At 50.0% G+C, this 23,181-nt stretch overlaps 1 long non-coding RNA gene across 1 annotated transcript; it reads left to right on the top strand.

Annotated features, from left to right (window-relative positions):
- The first annotated feature begins 12,723 nt into the window (after nucleotides 1-12,723).
- LOC136006768 (uncharacterized) lies at nucleotides 12,724-14,210 on the top strand. The gene is made up of 3 exons (XR_010609256.1): nucleotides 12,724-12,876; nucleotides 13,040-13,134; nucleotides 13,602-14,210. It is a non-coding gene; the product is annotated as an uncharacterized LOC136006768 (long non-coding RNA).
- Nucleotides 14,211-23,181: the final 8,971 nt, after the last annotated feature.

Raw genomic sequence — 23,181 nt, 5'->3', positions numbered from 1 at the left:
CCCAGTATCATTGAACCATTTGAACCATTTCCGAGAACTTGCCGCAGAGCAATATTGGTCCGATGGTGGTAGGTCTCCAAGGCCACATCCATTATTTTTACCAAATCACATTGGTCCTCCCCCTTAAGGTTTGGTATCTTTTTCCTTATGTCTTCCATGGATTGACTTCTTCTTAACTGGCCTAACTCTTATCTTCCTTCCTCTGATTCAGGAGCAATATGAGTATATTTATGCACCACCTCTTTTAATCTTCCCATGAATCCAGAAGGTGATCCATTTACATCTGGCTTTATTTCATATATAGCTTAGACCAGTTCACTGTCTTGGGGACCGCATTCCTAATACCGAATAAAATCCACCTCCGATATTGTTTCAAAGCTTGCCTGTCCCAGTTAGGGCCCCAGTTAGGATTGGGGATAGGTACGTGAAGATTCCCTGTACCTGCTGCTGTGCCTGCTGTTATTTGTCGCTTTAATGAGGTCCGAGCCATATGAATAATTATATTTCTGTGAACACTCTCGAAAGCATGGTGCGTAATCACCAGCCACTTGTTTCCAACTATTCAGATCTATAACGGTAAAGGGGATCTCCATCATGAGCAGACCATCATTACACACAGCTTGACTTAAAGTTGCAATCACAGTTTCCCCTCGTTTTCCCCTCATTTTCCCCTAGTTTGCCCTGCTGTAGGGCTAAATCCTTCAGCCTGCCCCCCCAGTATCTCTGGGGCCTGTGCTGGTGCTTGTGCTTGATTCTCATTTTCAGCACCTTCAACCCCATTATTCACAATACCTCTTCTCCAGGGGGCTGCCATTAAATCCATATCCTTCTCCACATTCCTTAGATGTTTAGTGCCCTATGGTGCACAAAGAGCAACAGCGTTTAAGCAAATTTTACTGTCTTTCTCCAAGGACAATGCTAACAGGTCCTGGAGTGCAAAATTAAATCCACAATCCTTTTGCCATACCAGGTGATATCTCAAAGTGAAAAACATTTCTGCGTAAGCTACTCCATCCTACTTTCCTTCTCGTCTCAAGAATAACATCCAGCATTGATGCCAGTATTTTAGCAGTCTCCTGAGTAACCGAACCCCTCAGGGGTCCACCACTTTGTTCCAAAGTCTCCTGAGTCACCGAACCACCTGGGGGTTCAGCGATTTGTTTCCAGTGTTGTGAAATGCAACCTAATGGGGATTTCTTCAAACCCCCCTGTGGAGGCAGTGGTCCTGACCTCCACCCAGACGGTTGCAAAATGCAACCCAATGGGGCCCTTTTCAGGATCCCCTCTTTGGAGGATCCTGACCTCCACCGCATACCAAAGTCCAGACAACCAAAACCAAACTACCATCGCGTGTTGGGAGAGGCTGGGGGAGCTGGGCTTGTCCAGCCCGGAGAAGGGAAGGCTGATGTGCACCTGAGATCTTGGGAAGGGAAGGCTGTGGGGGACTGGCTGCCTGTACAGGCAAGGAGGATGTGGAGAACACAGTGCCTGGCTCCTCACCATGGTGCCTGGTGGGAGGACAGAAGGCAATGGGGATAGTGACAGAGGGGAGGTTCAGCCAGGACAGAAGGAAACCTTGTTCCCACGGGCTCAGGCAAGCGCTGCATCAGGTCACCCAGAGAGGCTGTGCAGTCTCTGGCCTTGGGGATTTCCAACTCAGACTGAATCAAGCCTTGAACCACTTGCTCTGGCCCTGTTCCTGACGGGTTGGACATGAGACCTCCCTTCCAACCTCTCTTCTCTTAAGATCCTGTGATGATGTTGGGCCCTATTGCTAACTGGAGCAGAGCAGATGTTGATGGGACATGAATCCTCTAGTAGGTGACCATCTCAACTGACATCCTCACCAGCAAAGAGACTCTGACACTTCAGCAACCCGCTCTCTGCAAAGGGAGGAGTCCTGGGCAAGGTTTTCAGGGCACACAGCTTTCTCTGTGCAGGACACAAATGATCTTGTTTTAATGCCTGGAGGCCTGTCAGTCATCAGTTGATGTCTGTGTAAATGAAATATGCACACAAATATACAAGCACATTTCCATCAGCTCAATCACTTGTGTACATTCAAGACCTGGCAATATTTTCCCACCATAACAGAATGAGAAATTCCAGGCAGTGTATTAATGGCAAGAGTAGAAATCTTGATCTCCCTGCTGTACTTGTATTGCACGTACTGTGTCTATAATTTCATCACCCTCATCATTAAGGTTTTTCCTCCACTCCTGATCAAATGGCCATGTCTAAGGACATCTTCCCAGCAGACTATCCGGACATGTGGCCTTCCCATTGCTCTCAGGTTTCCTCCTCCACTTGCTCTTTGGTCATTCAGATCCTCTCAGCTCTGGTTCCTGCTTTGAGCTGCAGGGAGTTGGGAACTGGTCCCTTTTCTCAGAAGTCTCATTAACCCTTTGGTCAACACCTTCATCGTGTTTATGTCTCTCGTTTCATAACTCTCATTTTGAAACTGTTCTGTGCAAAACTCTTATGGAAGGGTGATCACGTTAGACGCTGCTTGGACTTGTCATAAAGCGGAGGAGTTATTATATAGTGTGTAACTTGTGTTTGTAGGCACTGAAGAGAGAGCTTCTCTGTGCCTGGTGCAGCCCAGTTCCCCAAGGAAAGCAGGAGGGAGCTGGTGCAAAGGAGCTGCCCCATCCAGCTGCAGAGCTCAGTGGAGGAGTCGCATGTGAGGTAAAGCGCAGCAAGTGCCAGGGCCACTGAAGGCACAGTCTCTGCACACCCCAGAACACGGCTGCCCAGTGGTGGGGACACATACAATTGGGTAAGTTATAGAACTGTAGTCCTCTTGTCCTACTGCTACTAACCCCTGACTTGGGTTAGGGCTACAGTGACAGTCTGTTGGTTACCTTTGAGCTTTCAACTGCTAATACCTGTGAGCTACTTGCTTAGTTCTTTGTTGAGATTGTTATCATGCCTTACCATTAGGAATGTCCCTGCTTAGAAGCAATTTCTGGAAGCAGATGCAAGGTGCCCACAGGCCAGAATTCTAATGCATTGTTTATCATGCCCCACCAGAAGGGCAGGTTCCCACCCTCAGAGGGGCCCCCTGTTGAGCGAGCATTCATGTTTCGGTGCTAAGTCACACTCCTGCTAAAAAGTCAAGTTATTTCAGCTAAGGCCTAATGGCTTGCTCTCAGTTTCCCCCCTTTTCTTTCAAACAGTGCAAATTCTTTTGCACAGTCCATAGTATGCACACTTGTTGAGCTACCGTATGAACTTTCCACCACGTCCACAAATTAACAACTGTTAATAAAGCCGTAGTCAGTAGTAGCACAAGCACAGGGTGGACCAGTATCTTCAAAAGTTGAGTTGCTGTAGGAGATTGCCATTTTGTCCCTACCAAGAAAATTTCCTACTAGTGGTGCTCTCCGGTTTTCTTGGTGTCGGTGATGATTTCTTTAATTTCTTCTACATTATGCGTAACAGTCCATACTGCTTGGTGAGAAGTTTCATTGGCCTTCCGTATCATCTTCTCGAGGTCTGGGTGATAGAACACTTTCTTTAGCATTTCTATTTTCATCCCAATCTGTAGGGCAGATATATCATGGTGTAACACATAGGTATCGTGTAGTAGTTGATTAGTAGTTACAGGGATGGTATAGTTAAAATCGCATCCAATGATTTTGGTAAGATTACACACACAAAAGTTAGTAGCATTTGTTTCTTCAATACAGCTATCAATTGTTACATTCTCACACACGGTTCTTACACAAGCACATCCTTGTCCAATATAATACACTTGGGATCTTGCATGAGTGACGGGTGATTTAGAAAATGCAAGTACTATCCTCAGTATCGAGACAAAGATCTTTGTTTTCAGTTCTAGGATTTTCACAGGTAAACCCTAAGTGTTCTCTTGAGGTACATGGTTCTGTACTTCCCGTTTGTCAATTTTGGGTCCTAGTGTTAAATCTTGCCCATACATTGTGGCCCATCATCCCGGTGTATCTTCCCTAGAGACAATACAGGAAATATGTCTAATATTTTGGCATGCTCAATTGTCAATACAAAAGCAGTGATTTGTCTTTGAAATGGGTTATACATGAAATTTACTAGTTTCCAGCATGCTTGAAATGTTTTCTTGAACTTTGTGGTAGCATGATTTCTGGCAATAATTGTTTGTACCTGTTGTGCAGAAGTCCTGTTTCTCCTTCCCTAATAATAGCCACTGCAACAGACTGTAACCGAAGTTGTGACTGAATACAGCTTAAGGCTAGGGGCACTTTTCCTCGCAAATTCCCTAGGAAGGTAGTAACACGATATAGGTCCTGGGAAGGTCCTGGGAGGTGTGTTCTGCTAACCCTGTTGTAAGATCACTTACCAGCCGCTGTGTTTCAGCAATGGTAAGGAGAGACGATCTGAGTGGAATTTCTAGATTTCCCAGCTCTGAGGTGACTGTACTTAATTTATTTCCTAAGACTTCTTGATCAGTGGAGTTCAAGACCACGTCTAATCCCTTCTAGGTGTAGTACGGGGTGTTCTAGACTGAATCCAGGTTCCCCATCCTATAAGGCTTTGATTACTAAAGGATTTACATTCTGATTTTATGGTTGAGATATAAGCTTGTAGCTTTACCACCACTTTCTTTAAAGAGTATTTGGGGTCTAGCATGAATTTTTGTTCATTTGATTGCCTTACCACATAAGGTCCTGCAAATGAGAGGTTGTGATATTTGACTGAGCATTCTAAAGGGGAGAAGTGTGTAGGAGAGAAGGGAGTAGGTGTAGCATGTGTGGAGACTTCCACTCTCAGCCTGATTGTTATTCTGTCAAGTCCTTGTTTCCAGTTAAATGCTAGAGTACTTGGTTCGGCAACTGCAAGACCAAGTCGGCAAGTTTCCTTCTGAGAACAGTTAATTAAAATTTGATTTTGATCTGGTCTTATTTGGGATATTGTTATCTCAGGGGTATAGTTTTTAGGCCCCTTAAAGAAAAGTTTAGGATAGAATACGCTTCCATACCTTTGGGCACAGATCAGAATCTGGGTGTTATTTTTACCAGATATTGTTGTGGGGTATTTCCCCCAGCGAGGTCTTACATGTATCTTACAGGTTTTATCTTGAGTACCGGCTCCAACTGTGTGTTCTCAATAAATTCCCCCTTCCCTCTTTCCCCTGAAGGAAAGGTTCAAATTACATTTTTTAGAGGATTGATCTTCTGGTATTTTAATGTTAATTTGCCTACAGGCTCATCTCTATCTGTGGTTCTCTACTACATATCGTACACAAGATAAAGCACTGTCTTCCTGGATATTAAAAGAGTAGGAACACTGCACTCATGCAAGACATAGATAGGGTACAGTCTGGATTTAGGCTAGGTATCTGGTAAAGATTTGCCATAATGACTGGCCATGCAGTCGATTTTATTTCGAATTGGCATGCCAGAGTGACAGGTTGGGAACACTTCTTGATAAATATCGGCACGAGCTGTCATTTTTCCCGTTCTTTAGAAGTGGTTGTGTGACTGTTTACGATCAGGAGAATATTGGCTGTTTTCGTGACCTCACTCTTGTCATCTATGTAATCAGTCCAATGTTTCTGTTGTACGCAGTGGTCCAACCTAGGGAGTCGTCGTATTCTATATCAAAGCGCTTTTTACATACCCTGGAAGTCTCAGCAGTTCTCCCTGTTCCAAAGGTGAATACGGTCACCTTTATATAAGATCTGATTGTTCCCCAGCCCTGCCACTGCTGCTGGCTCTGTGTGGCAACCGCCCACCACTGAGCTCTCGAACACGTCAGGGAGAGCACTGAGTGATTCAGTCAAATCACAGACGTTCGGGACGGTGTCCTCACTGCTGTCCAGCCCTGCCACTGCTGCTGGCTCCTTGGGGAGCTGCTGGACCTGGGCAGGCTCAGTGGAGACCGGCAGCCGCAGGACAGAGGGCAGCGCACAGGCACGCACAGGAGGCGGCATGGCCGGAGCAGTGAAGCACACTCTGGGCACCTCCGATGCCATGGGCAGCTGGAGAGGGAGCCTCTCTGTTGGGAGAAGCAGAGAGGTGCTGGGGTGAGAGCTTGGCAGGCAGAGGCGGCTGGGGGTTACCTGGAGGGCAGGAGGAGCAGGAGCTGCTGCTGTACCTGCCATGGCAGTTGGTCAGTGTTGCTTGGGCGGGGGCCAACTGCCCCCTCCCTCGGGTTCCGCCCCAGTTCCACCAGTCCTGGCTGCTTCAGCAGCCCCTCAGGCCTTTGGTTTGTCAGACACAGCAGCTGCCCCTCGCAATGCTTTCCTGCCCTGCTGGTGATCTCCTGTCTTAAACGATGGTTTCCCATCCCAGCTGTGGTTTTTGGGAAGGTGAATTTCATGTCCAAGAGGAAGGGATGGGGCCGGCACCTCTGGCTCTGCAATGCTGACGTGCATGCTTCCCAATCTTCCCCAGTGGTGGAAGTGGGAAGGGGACTTGTGGCATTTTTGGGTTGTTTTTTCCTCCCCCCTCTCAGGAGACTGATCCCCCTGGGATGGCATCTTTGCTGCCTCTCGTCACCTTGTCACTGGTGTTTGGGACCCTGGTTGGTGGGACCCACAAGGTATGTTACGAAGACTCTCTTCCCCCTAACTACTAGATCAGCCAGTCTTTAAAGTATTAATAGGTCTTTTAAGTATGTATGTATATATATTTGTATGTACACTGTCATCTGATGCGATAGTAGACTTTTACTGGAAACTTCAACCCAGCCCTGGAACTAGGACTTTTCTTGAGGGTATCTTAGAGCTGTCTGTGAAGGAGAAGGGGTATTGCAGCACAGCAGAAGTAGTGGCAGAATCCCATCCCCTCCAGCATGTCTTTGAAACCCTCGCAATATCCCGCACACCATTACTCGGTATCTCTTGCAGGACTGGCTCCAGGGACATCTGCATCAGTAGGCAAGAGCAGGACTGCAGCAGAAGTAGCATGAGCGCCTGGCAGAGTTTGACTGGGACTAGTAATTGGTAGTGAGGGTGCTAGTGCTTGGTCCAAGTGCGTGGTACGTGACTGTTTGAAGGGTGTGAGACCCCTGTGTAAAACCACATTTGGGGTTCACCAGTGTGTCTGGGTGTCGTGGTTTAAACCCAACCACAAACCTCGTCCACTCACTCCCCCCCTTCTTGCCCTCCCCCTGCTCCTGGAGGGATGGAGAGGAGAATCAAAAAGAATGCAACTCCCACGGGTTGAGATAAGAACAGTGCAGTAACTAAGGTATAACACAAATCACTACTGCTACCACCAATAATAATAGTGCTAAAGGAAATAACAAGAGGAAAGAATACAACACCTCAGTACCAGCTGACTGATAACTCGCCCCACTCCCCCCAGCCGAGCACCAACCGATACCTCCTCCAACCCTGCAGTCCCAACCCTTCCGGGTAACTCCCGGTTACATCCTGGCCATGACGTGCTGTGGTATGGAATACCTCTTTGGCTAGCTTGGGTCAGGTGTCCTGTCTCTGCTTCCTCCCAGCTTCCCCTCCTTCCTAGCAGAGCAGGAGGCTCAGAAAGTCTTTGGCCAGACCAAACATTCGAGCAGCAACTGAAAACATGGGCGTTATCAGCACTGTTCCCAGGCCAAAAGATCAAAACACAGCACTGTACTAGCTCCTAAGAAGGAGAAAAATGACTGCTGCTGCTCAACCCAGGACACTGGGATACTCCACTGTCAGGGCAGTAGGATCTCCGTGAAGGTTTCATACAACCCTAAGATAATACTGCACAAGAATTGGGAAAAAACAAATCAAAAAGAAAAAACAAAAAAAACCCAAGCACCAAAATGTAAGACAATGAAGAATCAAAGCTTTTGTGCATCCTTTATAAAAATTCTGAACTCATTTTAAGTTGGTGGCTAAGAAGGAGAAAAAGAACTGTTAGAGCTGAACCCAGAACAACTGGGCAGCAATAATTGGCAAGCTTTCCAGGGATTTATTCCACCACGCTAAGATCCAGGTTCTTCTCTGAAACACATCCAGAAATACATTTATTAGAAAAAAAAGCAAGAAAGCCCAACCCCCCCACTTCAGGCCGGATTTAAGCTGGCTTTAAGAATCTCACTAAGTGTGGCCCTGACACCAGAAGCACCTGAAGCTGCGGTGCTTTTACAGCAAGAGAGACAACACTTGTAAAGAGAGATGCAAGGCTTCCACCTATGGGTACCCACAGCCCAAACCAGGTACCATCGGAGCAGACAAGAAGGGGATTCTTTTGCTCTGCCTTTAATTTGCTTTATCCAGCTCTAACTGTGTCTTCCCTCTGACTCAAGAGTTTTTCCTTTTTTTCAGGTTGGGTTTTTTTTTGGAGATATCTATGTCACCTTATGGCAAGATGCGACTTAGAAAAGTAATGCAGGCATGCCAGGGAATCCACAAGGCTAAATGAATGCTTACTTTGTTTATGAACACTGGTTTGAGTTTATACACGTGCTGGTAAACAAAGAGAAGCAGAACTGTTGTCAGGATCTAAAACCCCAGGGAGGCGCTGATCTCTTCTCCCTGGGATCTAGGGACAGGACAGCTGGGAGTCAGGGGAGGCTCACAATTCATAGAAGGAAGCATTTCTTCACAGGGAGGGTGTTCAGGGGCTGGCACAGGCTTCCTGGAGAGGTGGTTGGTGCCCCAAGGCTGTCAGTGTTGAAGAGGCGTTTATTTGGACAATGCTTTGACTTTTGGTCAGCCCTGAATTAGTCAGGCAGTTGGACTAGTCGGTGGTTGTAGGTCCCTTCCCAATGAGCTATTCTGTGCTATGCTGTTCTGTGCTGTGCTACGCTCTACTGTGCTGTGCTATGTGGTGCTATACCATGCTATGCCACCCCATGCGATGCTATGCTGTGCTATTCCATGCCATGCCATGCCATCCGATGCTGTGGTATGCTGTGCTATTCTGTGCTGTATTGTGCTGTGCTACAGCACATGTTGGTGTCCTCAACATGAAAAGTACATGAAGCTGTTGGAGCAAGTCCAGAGGAGGGCCGTGAGGATGATCAGGGGCTGGAGCACCTCCTGTATGAAGGCAGGCTGAGAAAGGTGGGGCTGTTGAGCCTGGAGAAGAGAAACTGCATACTTGAGTTCCTCCTTAGGGATGGCAACTTCAGTCATGGCAAGAAGTGCAGAACAAGGTTCTTGTTCTGGAGGTGCAGTAAAGTCAGTGAGGGCCCCAGCTGAGGAGTGTGCCTGGTGATGTCTCCCCATCTTTCTCAGCATGGAGTTATCCATGGAACTTGCCAGGAAAGTTCTGAGTAATTTTTCTGCAGTCTAAAACGATTTGATGTGAAAATTCTCAAAATGCATCTTAACTCTGTATCCTGACTGTGCTGCTGTGCTCTGTTCCCATTGCTTCAGGTACAGAAAGGCAACTGCCTTTGCTTCAGAATTGCGACTGAAAGTGGAGAAAGCAGTTAACAAATGAGCACTGCATTTCAGTTTGGAGTTGAAATCTACTTCTCTGAATCTGAAGTAGCTGTGGCTTGCTAGGTTTTCATTAGAGCTGCATCCCTGGTTTCTCTCCCAGTGGATTTTAGCTTTCTATTGCAACTGTAATCCAAAGAGCACTGGATCAGCTTGGCAGCTGTCCTATTTGCCACCAGCTCTTTGTGATCAATATAGCCCTAAAAAGTGTTTTTCTTGTCTCAGAGCAGGATTTCTAGTGTGATTTTCAAGCACTTGGTGAGGTTGGGCACTAAGCTGTGTGAGTGCATCTTTCTGAGGTGTTACTTCATGGGATTTCTGACCATCTCTGTGAGCAGTTTTCACTGAGAAGTGACCTTAGAGAGCTCTGTATTTATCCGCCGCTGTACAAAATAGCTGCGTGAAAAGACTCTCCTCTTGTTTGCCTGCTTTCAGCTTGCCCACTGCCTTGAGTGTCTTGTTTCTGGGCAGACCTGGCTCCTGACCTGCCAGCTCCTGACTGCTCAGAGGTTTTTGGGTGTCAGTGCCATCCTGCCTCCTCCCTGGCTCCCCATGCTGGCTGCCATGGGCTATGCTTGAGGAAAACCACTGCTATCAGTGAGCTGTCTGGAATGAGGAAGAACACACGAGGGAAGAGAGGCTTAAATGGCAAAGCTGATTCTGGTCGTCTTGTTTGCGGAGCAAGGGAGTACAAATACATTGCTGGAAGTGGCCCGTTCCAGCTCTCCAGTGTGTTGGCAATGATGCTGAGAGCATCCTTTCTCAACGTGACACAAAGAGCTGCCGCTAGTCCCAGCGTCTGCATCAGCAGGCAGCTCTGAAGGGGCCCTGCAGCAGTGTGGGGGCTGCCTCTGGCTCCTCGTGTCTAAAGGATGAGAAAAGTCCAGGCAAGCAGCTACCCTTTTTAGTCTCAATGATATTCAGTACTGAAAGACCATCTCCTTCACAGGGTTTTTCCACAAAACACACCTGAAATAAAAGCATTTACTTGGTATGAGGAACACAGTTCTTTTTGATAATGGATGACCATATCCCTTTCAGTATTTTATAGACAGAGAAGCTGTATAATGATTAGTATTTTTTTCCGGTGTATCTGCTGTTATGGTTCTTACATCTGATAGTAAATATCATGCCTAACGGAAGAGTCTTTGAAACAGATGGTCCACTTGTCTTGCACAGGCACGCTCTACTTGCACTGTTGAACATGCATCCCCAGCTCTCCCAGTCGTTACTCTTAATCCAACATAAAGTCCAGGAGTTCTTCCTCTCCAGAACTGGGCAGTCTCTCGTTTCCAGGTTGTCCCAGTGCTCTGTGGACAGGCTCCTGGCTGTGTGTTGTCTGTGCAGGGGTCCAGCAGGCTCTGTGCTTCATCACGGAGTCGTGTCCTGCACTGAGGTGACTCTTAGTTCCTGTTGTAGCTCAAGCACAGGCCCTCGCTAATGGCTGCAGTCGCTGTGAGTGCTGGGTTTTGTACATACGTTTTTTTGCAGGGGGTTGTCTCTTCTGTGAAACACTTGTGTGGGATTTCTATAGTTCTATAAGGGATAGGGCTCCCTTACATCCGTTACATCTATAAACCCATGTTGGGTTAGGGATAGCGATAGGTGTTAGAATCAGGATTATAGTTAGGGTTAGGGTTTGGGGTTACTGTTAAGGTTAGGGGTTATGGTTAGTGTTAGGGTTATTGTTAGGGGTTAGTGTTAGGGTTGAGATCGGGTGGCGGAGTCATGCTTGTGGTTCTGGCTAACCCTATGTGGCCAGAGTTAGGTTTAGGCTTAGTGTTAGGGGTTAGGGTTAGCGTTAGAGTTAGGGTTACAGTTAGGGGTTGGGGTTACAGTTAGGGATTAGGATTACGGTTAGGGATTAGGGTTAGGTTTAGGGTTAGTGTTAGGGGTTAGGGTTAGGTGTTACGGTTAGGGTTGACCTCAGGTGGCAGAATCACGTTCGTGGGTGTGGCTAATCCAAAGTGGGCAGAGATAGGGGTAGGGTTAGGGTTACGGTTAGGGTTAAGGTGAGTAGGAGGGTTAGTGTGAGGGTTAATGTTAGGTTTAGCATGTGGGTTATGGTTTGGGGTGGGGTGAGGCTTAGGGTTAGCATTAGGATGAGGGTTTGGGTTAGGTTTTGGGTTCGTGTTAGGGTTACCGTGAGGTTTGCTGTTAGGGTTAGGGTGAGGGTTATGTTTATTATTAGGGTTAGGGGTTAGGTTTAGGGTTAGGATTAGAGCTAGGGGATAGAGTTAGGGTTAGTATTAGGGTTTAAGGTCAGAGTTATGGCTATGGTTATGGTTAGATTATGGTTGAGAGTTAGGGGTTAGTGTTCACATTAGTAGTTAGGATTAGGGGGTTAGGGTTTAGGGTTAAGGTTTGGGCTAGGGGTTAGGCTTAGGGCTCCTTTACATATATTAGGGTTAGGGGTTATGGTTCAGAGTCTCAGCCAGTCTCATCCCTAAAGTCTGAATCTTAGAGTCTTAGCAATGGTTTTAGGAACAGTCTCAGCACAAGAGTCTCATCTGCAGTGCATCAGTCAGTCCCTTCTCGGAGTCTTAGCCACAGTCTGAGCCACAGCGTCTAAGCTTCAGTCTATTCCCCTAATTCTGTATCCCAGAGTCTTAGCCACAAAATTTCAGCTGCAGGCTCATCCCCAAAGTCTGAATTTTATGGTTTTAGCCACAGTCTCAGTTACAGCCTCAGCTCCAAAGTCTGAATCCCAGAGTCTTAGCTGAAGAGTCTCAGCCACAGTCTGAATTCCAGTCTTCTCCACAGTCTCTGCCCCAGAGTCTGAATTGCATAGTTTTAGCCATGGAGTGTCAGCAACAGTCTCAGCCACAGAGCTTGAGTCCAACAGCATCAGCTCCAAAATCTGCGGCCCAGAGTCTCAGTCACAATCTTACCCACAGAGTTTCAGCCACAGTTTCAGCCACAGTCTTAGCCACAGAGTCTGAGTCCTAGATTCTCAGCCCCAGTCTCAGCCCTTGAGTTTCAGTCCCCGAGCCTCAGCCCCAAAGTCTGAATCTCCAAGTCTCACCTATCTGAACCAGAGAAAACGCAACAGAAAATCAAAGCCAAGGAATACCCACGGAAAAAACAGCAAGAAATTGCAGAACAAGCAGGGCACTCACCAAACAGCCAGGGATCAGCTTTGGTACAACCAGGGAGCAGCCACAGAACCAGAGCCAGGTAATACAAAGACCAAGCTGTGGCTTATCAGGGTGCTTTTATCCCAGGTGGTGGTTTGCCACTCACCTGCCCCAGCCCATTGAGGGAGGAGCTGCGGGTGGGGCTTGTGGTATATGAGGCACAGTCTTTGCTCAGGGAGCTCATTTGGGGTTCAGCTCTCATCAGGGTGTGTTCTCTGGTGTTAGCTCAGGTTTTTTGGCTTTAGAGCTTTGTGGTTTGTTTCAGGTGGGTTTTTTTGGGGGTAGGCTTGAATTGGTCTTGTTTCAGTGAAGACCTTCAGCTCATGTTAAGGCTTACCAGTGTGTGCATTAGTAAGTGTCTTTGTGTAGAGTTTTTTTTAGGTGCTATATTTGTAAGTGGTGGTGGTGAGGCAAGAAGAAACCTGCAGCTGTTCTCAGGGGGAGGAGTTGTGACAAAGGTAATCTTTGCTTGATGTCCTGGTTAACGGTGTATCATTCCCGTTCTTCTTTGCAGATGAAGAAAAGGTATATGGCTAGAAAAGGAATGTACCGGTGAGTCAAAAAGGGGTTTGTCTCAAGTGTGGCTTTGGACCTCTGCCCTCGTGAAAAGTGAGTAAAAAGGGCATGCCCAGAGAGGGGCAGGAAGGAGTTGTAAGGTCGGTGGGGAAGAAAGGCTGTTAAAGAGGCAGTGTCTTTGGGCAGGTAAAGGGAGCAGGTTATTATTCAGTTTGAGCTTTTATGGCTTTATAAAGCTAAAGCACAGCTGGGGGTCGTGCCTCAGAGTCTCAAATTCAGTAATCTCTCAGGGCATAGCTCCAGGTTGTTTTTACAGCTCTGTTCTTTCAATGTATGTCTGCCCAGAGCTGACTCTGTCCAGCCCCCTTGCCAGTTAAAGTGAGAGGCCATTAACCGGCTGAAGCAGCAGCTCAATGCAAAATAGTTTTTAGTATCGGAAGGCATTTTTTTATTTGAAACGTCAAAGGGTGACGTAACTCAGCGGCAGGAGGGCTTAGCACGGAGAAGGCCGACATTTCGAGCACTGTATCGGCAGACATTCATTTCTATTTATTTCTCAGGTTTCACATCCGCATCGGGAGAGGCGAAGCCGCACAGTTAGAGGGGATGTACGAAGCTAAGAGGGTTTTATACTGGGCTGGCGACTGACACCATAGCCCAGTACGATGGCAGGGTTCACAGTCTTTCTCGCAGCTGCTGTGCAGTCGCCTTTGGTGCCGGATGAGTACTCGCAGGGAGTCGGGGAGGTAAGGAGAATGACTGCAGGGTCAGTCACTTCTCCCCAGAGTGACGGTCACTCGTCTCTACTCTCTCAGGTCTTGCAGGGGAGGGGAGCCCCAGAGCACCACTTGGAAACTTTTTTGGGACTGTGACATGGGAGCTCCGAGCCATGAGGCTGGCTCAAGACCCACACCACTACGGAACCTGAATAGATGGACTCCTTTTTGGAGCCGGAGGGCAGGAGATGAGGTCAGGATGGCAGGCAAGAGTTTGAAAGGTAGCACGGGGGAGAGGGAAAGGGAGGGTGTTTCATCGCAACAATTACAGTTTCAGAGTCGGGCTCACAGCCGGACCGTCACAGCAGTTTCGGCGGTCGGTGTTGGAATCGCACGGTTAGGTCAGACTTCGTTCTGGGGCTCTGCGGGAGCCTCACTGTCTCTGTCCCATCGACCCACTGGCGATTGAGACAGACAGAGCATTCCATCTTGGGAGTGGTCTTCCACGAGAGAGTTTGTCTTTTTGGTGTCACAGAGTCTATAGTGTTCTCTTGGCGTGTGTGTATATGTGTTTGCTTAGGAAATGTTGTGACCATGGCATGTAGTTGTGGGAGGTGGCATGGAGTTGGAGGGCGATGCGTTCGGTGTAAGCTTAGTGCTTTACTTGTGTGTGGGGAGTGTGTTGTAGACTGAAAGAGTTCTCCTTTTTGGATTTTTAGGGGAAAAAAAAAAAAAAACCAGCCAGGGGAGGGGTTTATCCTCCCCCAGCTGGGTTTTTTTTCTCGGGTCCTGGCCGGTCTGAGAGGTGATGTTCATCGCCTATGTTTGGGTGCAGGCCGGTGCAGGGACGGGATTTTCTCAGGCAGGGCATTTTCGGTGTTCTCGGGAACATAGTTCCTGAGGAGTTCGGAAGACAGGTTGGGGCTGTTGTCACTCATTAGGGAAGAAATTCTGAGTGTTGGTGTGGCAGTCTAAACTAAATGCAAGGTCGATGTTAATGGGATTGGTTGTAGAATGATAGTGTGGCTTTTAGAGTGTTGCTATTAGTATTAGAAAGCTGGTGTCAGTATGAGAACTTTGGTGTCAGTATTGGAATGTGGTTTTAGTCTCAGAAGGCCGGTCTTAGTCTTAGAATGGAGAATTTAGTCTCAAAAGGTGAACTTAGTCTTAGAGTACCAGTATTAGTCTCAGAATGGTGAACACAGTCTTTGAGTGCTGGTTTATTCTCAGCATGGTGAACTTAGTCTCTGAATGGTGAAGTTAGTTTCCTAATGCAGGTCTTAGTCTCTGAAAGGGGAACTTAGTCTCAGAGTCCTGGTCATAGTGTCAGAGTGGAGAACTTTCTGTCAGAAAGATGGTCCTAGTTTCTAAATAGAAAAATTACTTTATGAATGATGGTCTTTGTGAATGGAGAACTTAATGTTTCAATGGAGAAGTTAGTTTGTGAGTGGAGAACTTGGCCTCTGACTGGAGAACTTAAGGCTCCAGTGCAGATCTCGGGACAGCAGGACCCAACATTACTTAGGGCGGCAGTGCCCACCTTGCTTAGGGCGGCAGTGCCCATCATTTTAGGGCTGCAGTCCCCAGCCTTCTTATGTCTGCAGTGCCGGGCCTCCTTCGGGCTGCAGTGCCCAAGTTAACTTAGGGCTGTAGGGCCAGGCCTCCTTAGGGCTGTAGGGTGGGGCTTCCTTAGGGCGGCAGTGCCCACTGTACTTTTAGGTGAAGTGTCCACATTACTTAGGGCTGCAGGGCCAGGCCTCTTTAGGGCTGCAGTGAATACAGTACTAAGGGCTGCAGTGCCCTTAGTACTTTCTGCAGCACTACACTTCGTACTTAGGGTTGCAGTGCCGGGTTTCCTTAGGGGTGCAGTGCCTACCATACTTAGGGCTGCAGTGCCACCTTACTGAGGGCTGCTGTGCCCACCTTACTTTGGGCTGCAGTGCCCACCTTCCTCAGGACAGCAGTGGCCACCATACTTAGGGCTGCAGTGCCCACCATACTTAGGGCTGCAGTGCCCACCATACTTAGGGCTGCAGTGCCCACCATACTTAGGGCTGCAGTGCCCACCATACTTAGGGCTGCAGTGCCCACCATACTTAGGGCTGCAGTGCCCACCTTACTTAGGGCTGCAGTGCCCACCTTACTTAGGGCTGCAGTGCCCACCTTACTTAGGGCTGCTGTGCCCACCTTACTTAGGGCTGCTGTACTTGGCCTCCTTAGGGCTGCAATGGGAGGCCTTCTCAGGGCTCCTGTACTGGGCCACCTTAGGGCTGCAGTGCCCACCTTACTTAGGGCTGCAGTGGCCAACTTAGGGCTGCATTGTTGGGCCTCCTTAGGGCTGCAGTACCCACCTTAGTTAGGTCTGAAGTGCCCACCTTACTTAGGGCTGCAGTGCCCAATTTACTTATGGCTGCAGTGCCCACCTTACTTAGGGCTCCAGTGCCTACCTTATTCAGGGCTGCAGTGCACATCTTACTTAGGGCTACAGTTCCCACTATACTTAGGGCTGCAGTGCCCACCTTAGTTAGGGCTGCAGTGCCCAACTTGCTTAGGGCTGCAGTGCCCTACTTGCTTAGGACTGCAGTGCCAACCTTAGTTAAGGCTTCATTGTTCTGCCACCTTAGGGCTGCAGTTCCCACCTTACTTAGGGCTGCAGTGCCCACCTTCCTTAGGGCTGCAGTGCCCAATTTCATCAGGGCTGCAGTTTACGCCTTGCTAAGGGCTGTACTGCCCAACTTACCTAAGGCTGCAGTACTTGGCCTTATTAGGGCTGCAGTGGGAGGACTCCTCAGGGCTCCAGTGCCAGGCCTCATCAGTGCTCCAGTACTTGGCCACCTTAGGGCTGCAGTGCCTATCTTACTTAAGGCTGCAGTGCCCAACTTTCTTAGGGCTGCACTGCCCACCTTACATAGGTCTGCATTGCCCACCTTAGTTAAGGCTGCAGTGCTGGGCCTCCTTAGGGTTGCAGTGCCCTCCTTACTTAGGGCTGCATTGCCCACCATACTTAGGACTGCAGTGCCCACCTTACTTAGTGCTGCAGTGCCCACCTTACTTAAGGATGCAGTGCCAAACTAACTTATGGCTGCAGTGTCCACCTTACTAAGGGCTGCAGTGCTGACCTTATTTACAGCTTCAGTGATGGGTCTTCTTAGGTCTGTAGTGGCCAACTTACTTAGGGCTGCATTGCTGGGTCTCCTTAAGGCTGCATTGCTCAACTTAGTTAGGGCTGCAGTGCTGGGCCTCCTTAGGGCTGCATTGCCCGCCTTACTTAGGGCTGCATTGCCCGCCTTACTTAGGGCTGCAGTGTCCGCCATACTTAGGCCTTCAGTGCCCAGCTTACTTAGGGCTGCAGTGCCCACCTTACTTAGGTCTGCAGTGCGCACCTTACATCGCGCTGCAGTACTTGGCCTCCTTAGGGCTGCAATGAGAGGCCTCCTCAGGGCTCCATTACTGGGCCACCTTCGGGCTGCAGTGCCCAGCATACTTAGGGTTGTAGTGCCCGGCTTACTTAGGGCTGCAGTGCCCACCTTACTTAGGGCTGCAGTGCCCACCTTACTTAGGGCTGCAGTGCCCACCTTACTTAAGGCAGCAGTGCTAGGCCTCCTTAGGGCTGCAGTGCCCACCTTACTTAGGGCTGCAGTGCCCAACATCCTAAGAGCTGCAGTTTACACTTTACTAAGGGCTGCAGTGCCCACCTTATATAGGGCTGCATTACTTGGCCTACTTAGGGCTACAATGGGAGGGCTTTTCAGGGCTCCAGTACTGGACCTTCTTAGGGCTGCAGTGCTCACCTTACTTAAGGCTGCAGTGCTGGGCCTCCTTAGGGCTGCAGTGCCTACCTTACTTAAGGATGAAGTGCTGACCTTATTTACGGCTTCAGTGATGTGTCTCCTTAGGGCTCCAGTGGCCAACTTACTTAGGGCTGCATTGCTGGGCCTCTTTAGGGCTGCAGTGCCCACCTTACTTAGGGCTGCAGTGCCCACCTTACTTAGGGCTGCAGTGCCCACCTTACTTAGGGCTGCAGTGCCCACCTTACTTAGGGCTGCAGTGCCCACCTTACTTAGGGCTGCAGTGCCCACCTTACTTAGGGCTGCAGTGCCCACCTTACTTAGGGCTGCACTGCCCAACTTCCTCAGGGCTGCAGTTTACACTTTACTAAGGGCTGCACTGCCCACCTTACATAGGCTGCAGTACTTGGCCTCCTTAGGGCTGCAGTGCCCACCTTGCTTAGGGCTGCAGTGCCCACCTTGCTTAGGGCTGCAGTGCCCACCTTGCTTAGGGCTGCAGTACTTGGCCTTCTTAGTGCTGCAGTGCCCTCCTTGCTTAGGGCTGCAGTGCCCATCTTGCTTAGGGTTGCAGTGCTTGGCCTCCTTAGGGCTGCAGTGCCCACCTTGCTTAGGGCTGCAGTGCCCACCTTGTTTAGGGCTTCTGTGCCCAACTGTCTTAGTTTAAACCAATCCACACAGGTCGTCCACTCACCCCCCCCCGATCCTCCCCTTTCCCAGAGGGATGGGGAGGAAAATCAGGAGAATGTAACTCCCACGGGTTGAGATAAGAACAGCCCAGTAACTAAGGTATAACACAAATCACTGCTGCTACCACCAATTATAATATTGATAAGAGAAAATAACAAGAGAATATGATACCACCGCCGAACGTATTCGACCCCCCCCGAAGAGAGAGAGCCTGCCCCTTCCGGGTAACTTCCAGTTCCCTCTCGGGGCATGACGTGCTGTGGTACGGAATACCTCTTTGGCTAGTTTGGGTCAGGTGTCCTGTCTCTGCTTCCTCCCGGCCTCCCTCGTCCCCAGCAGAGCATGAGACTCACAGAGTCCTTGGCCAGAATAAACAATACTTAACAACAATTAAAAACAATCGGTACTATCAGCTCTCTGCCCAGGCTGGAAGTCAAAACACAGAGCTTGCACCAGTTACTAAGAAGGAGCAAAACGGCTCCTGGTAAACCAGGACAGCACTGCAGCCCTAAGGAGGCCCGGCATTGCAGCCCTGAGGAAGTTGGGCACTGCAGCCCTAAGTAAGGTAGGCACTGCAGCCTTAAGGAAGCCTGGCACTGCATCCCTAAGGAAGCCTGGCACTGCAGCCATAAGGATGTTGGGCACTACAGCCCTAAGTACTAAGGCAGTGCACCACTAAGTACAGTAGGCACTGCAGCCATAAGCAAGGTGGGCACTGCAGCCCTAAAGAGTCCCAGCACTGCAGCCCTAAGGAGAACCATCACTGCTGCCCTAAATTAGGTGGGCACTGCAGCCCTTTGTAAGTTGTGCAGTGAAGCCCTAAGTACTTTGGGCACTGCAAACTTAAGGAGGCCCTGCACTGCAGCCCTAAGTAAGGTGGGCATTGCAGCCCTAAGTAAGATGTGTGCTGCAGCCCTAAGGATGCCCAGCACTGTAGCGCTAAGGAAGCCTTCCACTGCAGCCCTAAGTACGAAGGCAGTGCACCACTAAGTATGGTAGGAACTGCCGCACTAAAAAGGCCCGGCACTGCAGCCCTAAGTAAGTTGGGCACTGCAGCCCTATGTAAGGTGGGCATTGCAGCCCTATGTAAGGTGGACAATGCAGCCCTAAGGAAGATGGGCAATGCAGCCCTAAGGAAGCCTGGCACTGCAGCCCTAAGTACAAAGGCAGTGCAGCACTATGTATGGTAGGGACTGCAGCATTAAGGAGGCCCATCATTGCAGCCCTAAGTAAGTTGGGCACTGCAGCCCTAAGAAAGGTGGGCCCTGCGGCCCTAAGTAAGGTAGGCACTGCAGCCTTAAGGAAGCCCAGCACTGCAGCCATAAGGACGTTGGGCACTACAACCCTAAGTATGTAGGCAGTGCACCACTAAGTACGGTAGGCACTGCAGCCTAAAGGAGGCCGGTACAGCAGCCCTAAGCAAGGTGGGCACTACAGCTCTAAGCAAGATGGGCACTGCAGCCCTAAGTAAGGTGGGCAGTGGAGCCCTAATGAGGCTCATCATTGCAGCCCTAAGGAGGCCCGGCACTGCAGCCCTGAGAATGTTGGGCACTGCAGCCCTAAGGAGATCCATCAATGTAGCCCTAAATAAGGTGGGCACTGCAGCCCTTTGTAAGTTGTGCAGTGCAGCCCTAAGTACATTGGGCACTGCAACCCTAAGTAGGCCCTGCACTGCATCCCTAAGTAACGTGGGCACTGCAGCCCTAAGGAAGCCCGGCACTGCAATGCTAAGGAAGCCTGGCACTGCAGCCCTAAGTATGAAGGCAGTGCAGCACTAAGTATGGTAGGCACAGCAGCACTAAGGAGACCAGGCACTGTAGCCCTAAGTAAGATGGGCACTGCAGCCCTAAGTAAGGTGGGCATTGCAGCCCAAAGTATGGTAGGCAATGCAGCCCAAAGGAAGCCCGGCACTGCAGCCCTAAGTACGAAGGCAGTGCAGCACTAAGTATGGTAGGCAATGCAACCCTAAAGGAGGCCCAGCACTGCAGCCCTAAGCAAGGTGGGCACTAGAGCCCTAAAGAGTCCCAGCACTGCAGCCCTAAGTAAGGTGTGCACTGCAGCCCTAAATAAGGTGTGCACTGCAGCCCTAAGTATGGTAGGCACTGCAGGCCTAAGGAAGCCCAGCACTGCACCCCTAAGTACGAAGGCAGTGCAGCACTAAGTATGGTAGGCACCGCAGCACTAAGGAGGCCTGGCTCTGCAGCCCAAAGTAAGGTGGGCACTGCAGCCCTAAGTAAAGTTGGGCACTACAAACCTAAGGAGACCCATCACTGTAGGCCTAAATAAGAGGAGCACTGCAGCCTTTAGTAAGGTGGGCACTGCAGCCCTAAGAAAGGTGGGCACTGCAGCCCTAAGAAAGGTGGGCACTGCAGCCCTAAGAAAGGTGGGCACTGCAGCCCTAAGAAAGGTGGGCACTGCAGCCCTAAGGAAGGTGGGCACTGCAGCCCTAAGGAAGGTGGGCACTGCAGCCCTAAGGAAGGTGGGCACTGCAGCCCTAAGAAAGGTGGGCACTGCAGCCCTAAGAAAGGTGGGCACTGCAGCCCTAAGAAAGGTGGGCACTGCAGCCCTAAGAAAGGTGGGCACTGCAGCCCTAAGAAAGGTGGGCACTGCAGCCCTAAGTAGGGTGTGCACTGCAGCCCTAAGGAGATCCATCACTTTAGCCCTAAATAAGATGGGCACTGCAGCCCTTTGTAAGGTCTGCAGTGCAGCCCTAAGTACATTGGGCACTGCAACCCTAAGGAGGCCCAGCACGCAGCCCTAAGTAAGTTGGGCACTGCAGCCGTAACTAAGGTGGGTACTGCAGCCATAAGGAAATCTGGCACTGCAGCCCTAAGCACGAAGACAGTGCAGCACTACGTATGGTAGGCACCGCAGCATGAAGGAGGCCCGGCTCTGCAGCCCTAAGTAAGGTGGGCACTGCAGCCCTAAGTAAGGTGGGCACTACAGCCCTAAGTAAGGTGGGCACTACAGCCCTAAGTAAGGTGAGCACTTCAGCCCTAAATAAAGTTGGGCACTGCAACCCTAAGGATACCCATCACTGTAGCCCTAAGTAAGTTGGGCACTGCAGCACTTAGTAAGGTGTGCACTGCAGCCCCAAGTAAAGCTGGGCGCTGCAACCCTAAGGAGACCCATCACTGTAGCCCTAAATAAGGTGAGCACTGCAGGCCATAGTAAGGTACGCACTGCAGCCCAAAATAAGGTGGGCACTGCAGCCATAAGGAGGCCCGGCATTGCAGTCCTGAGGAAGTTGGGCACTGTAGCCCTAAGTAAGGTGTGCACTACAGCCCTAAGTAAAGTAGGCAGTGCAGCCTTAAGGAAGCCCGGCACTGCAGCCATAAGGAAGTTGGGCACTACAGCCCTAAGTAAGGTCAGCACTGCAGCCCTAAATAAATTTAGCCACTGCAACCCTAAGGATACCCATCACTGTAGCCCTAAATAAGTTGGGCACTGCAGCCCAAAGTAAGGTGGGCACTGCAGCCCTAAGGAGGCCCGGCACTGCAGCCCTAAGTAAGGTGTGTACTGCAGCCCTAAGTAAGGTGGGCACTGCGGCCCTTTGTAAGGTGTGAACTGCAGCCCTAAGTAAAGCTGTGCACTGCAACCCTAAGGAGACCCATCACTGCAGCCCCAAGTAAGGTGGGCACTGCATCCCTTATTAAGGTAGGCACTGAAGCCCCAAGTAAGGTGGGCACTGTAGCCCTTATTAAGGTGTGCACTGCAGCCCTAAGTGAAGATGGGTACTGCAACCCTAAGGAGACCCATCACTGTAGCCCTAATTAAGGTGGGCACTGCAGCCCTTATTAAGGTAGGCACTCCAGCCATAAGTAAGGTGGGCACTGCAGCCCTCAGGAGGCCCGGCATTGCAGCCCTGAGGAAGTTGGGCACTGCAGCCCTAAGTAAGGTGGCACTGCAGCCCTAAGTAAGGTGGCACTGCAGCCCTAAGTAAGGTGGCACTGCAGCCCTAAGGAAGCCCGGCACTGCAGCCCTAAGGAAGCCCGGCACTGCAGCTCTAAGGAAGCCCGGCAAAGCAGCCATAAGGAAGTTGGGCACTACAGCCCTAAGTAGGAAGGCAATGCACCACTAAGTACGGTAGGCACTGCAGCACTAAGGAGGCCTGACACTGCAGCCCTAAGTAAGGTGGGCATTGCAGCCCTAAGAAAGGCGGGCACTGCAGCCCTAAAGAGTCCCAGCACTGCAGCCCTAAGTAAGGTGTGCACTACAGCCCAAAATAAAGTGTGACGTGCAGCCCTAAGTAAAGTAGGCACTGCAGCCCTAAGGAGATCCATCACTGTAGCCTTAAATAAGGTGGGCACTGCAGCCCTTTGTAAGTTGTGCAGTGCAGCCCTAAGTACATTGGGCACTGCAACCCTAAGGAGGTCCGGCACTGCAGCCCTAAGTAAGGTGGGCATTGCAGCCTTTAGTAAGATGGGTGCTGCAGCCTTAAGGAAGCCCGGCACTGCAGCACAAAGGAAGCCTGGCACTGTAGCCCTAAGTACGAAGGCAGTGCAGCACTAAGTATGGTAGGCACTGCAGCACTAAGGAGGCCCGGCACTGCAGCCCTAAGTAAGTTGGGTACTGCAGCCCTAAGTAAGGAGGGCATTTCAGCCCTAAGTAAGGTGGGCAATTCAGCCCTAAGGAAGCCTGGCACTGTAGCCCTAAATAAGGTGGGCACTGCAGCCCTTTAGTAAGGTGTGCACTGCAGCCCTCAATAAAGTTGGGCACTGCAACCCCAAGGAGACCCATCACTGCAGCCCTAAGTAAGGTGGCCACTGCTGTCCTGAGGAAGGTGGGCACTGCAGCCCAAAGTAAGGTGGGCACAGCAGCCCTCAGTAAGGTGGCACTGCAGCCCTAAGTATGGTAGGCACTGCACCCCTAAGGAAACCCGGCACTGCAACCCTAAGTACGAAGTGTAGTGCTGCAGAAAGTACTAAGGGCACTGCAGCCCTTAGTAC

This window comes from Lathamus discolor, unplaced genomic scaffold, assembly GCF_037157495.1.
Source record: "Lathamus discolor isolate bLatDis1 unplaced genomic scaffold, bLatDis1.hap1 Scaffold_66, whole genome shotgun sequence".
Classification (NCBI taxonomy): Eukaryota; Metazoa; Chordata; class Aves; order Psittaciformes; family Psittacidae; genus Lathamus; species Lathamus discolor.
This window is presented reverse-complemented; position numbering and strand designations above follow the sequence as displayed.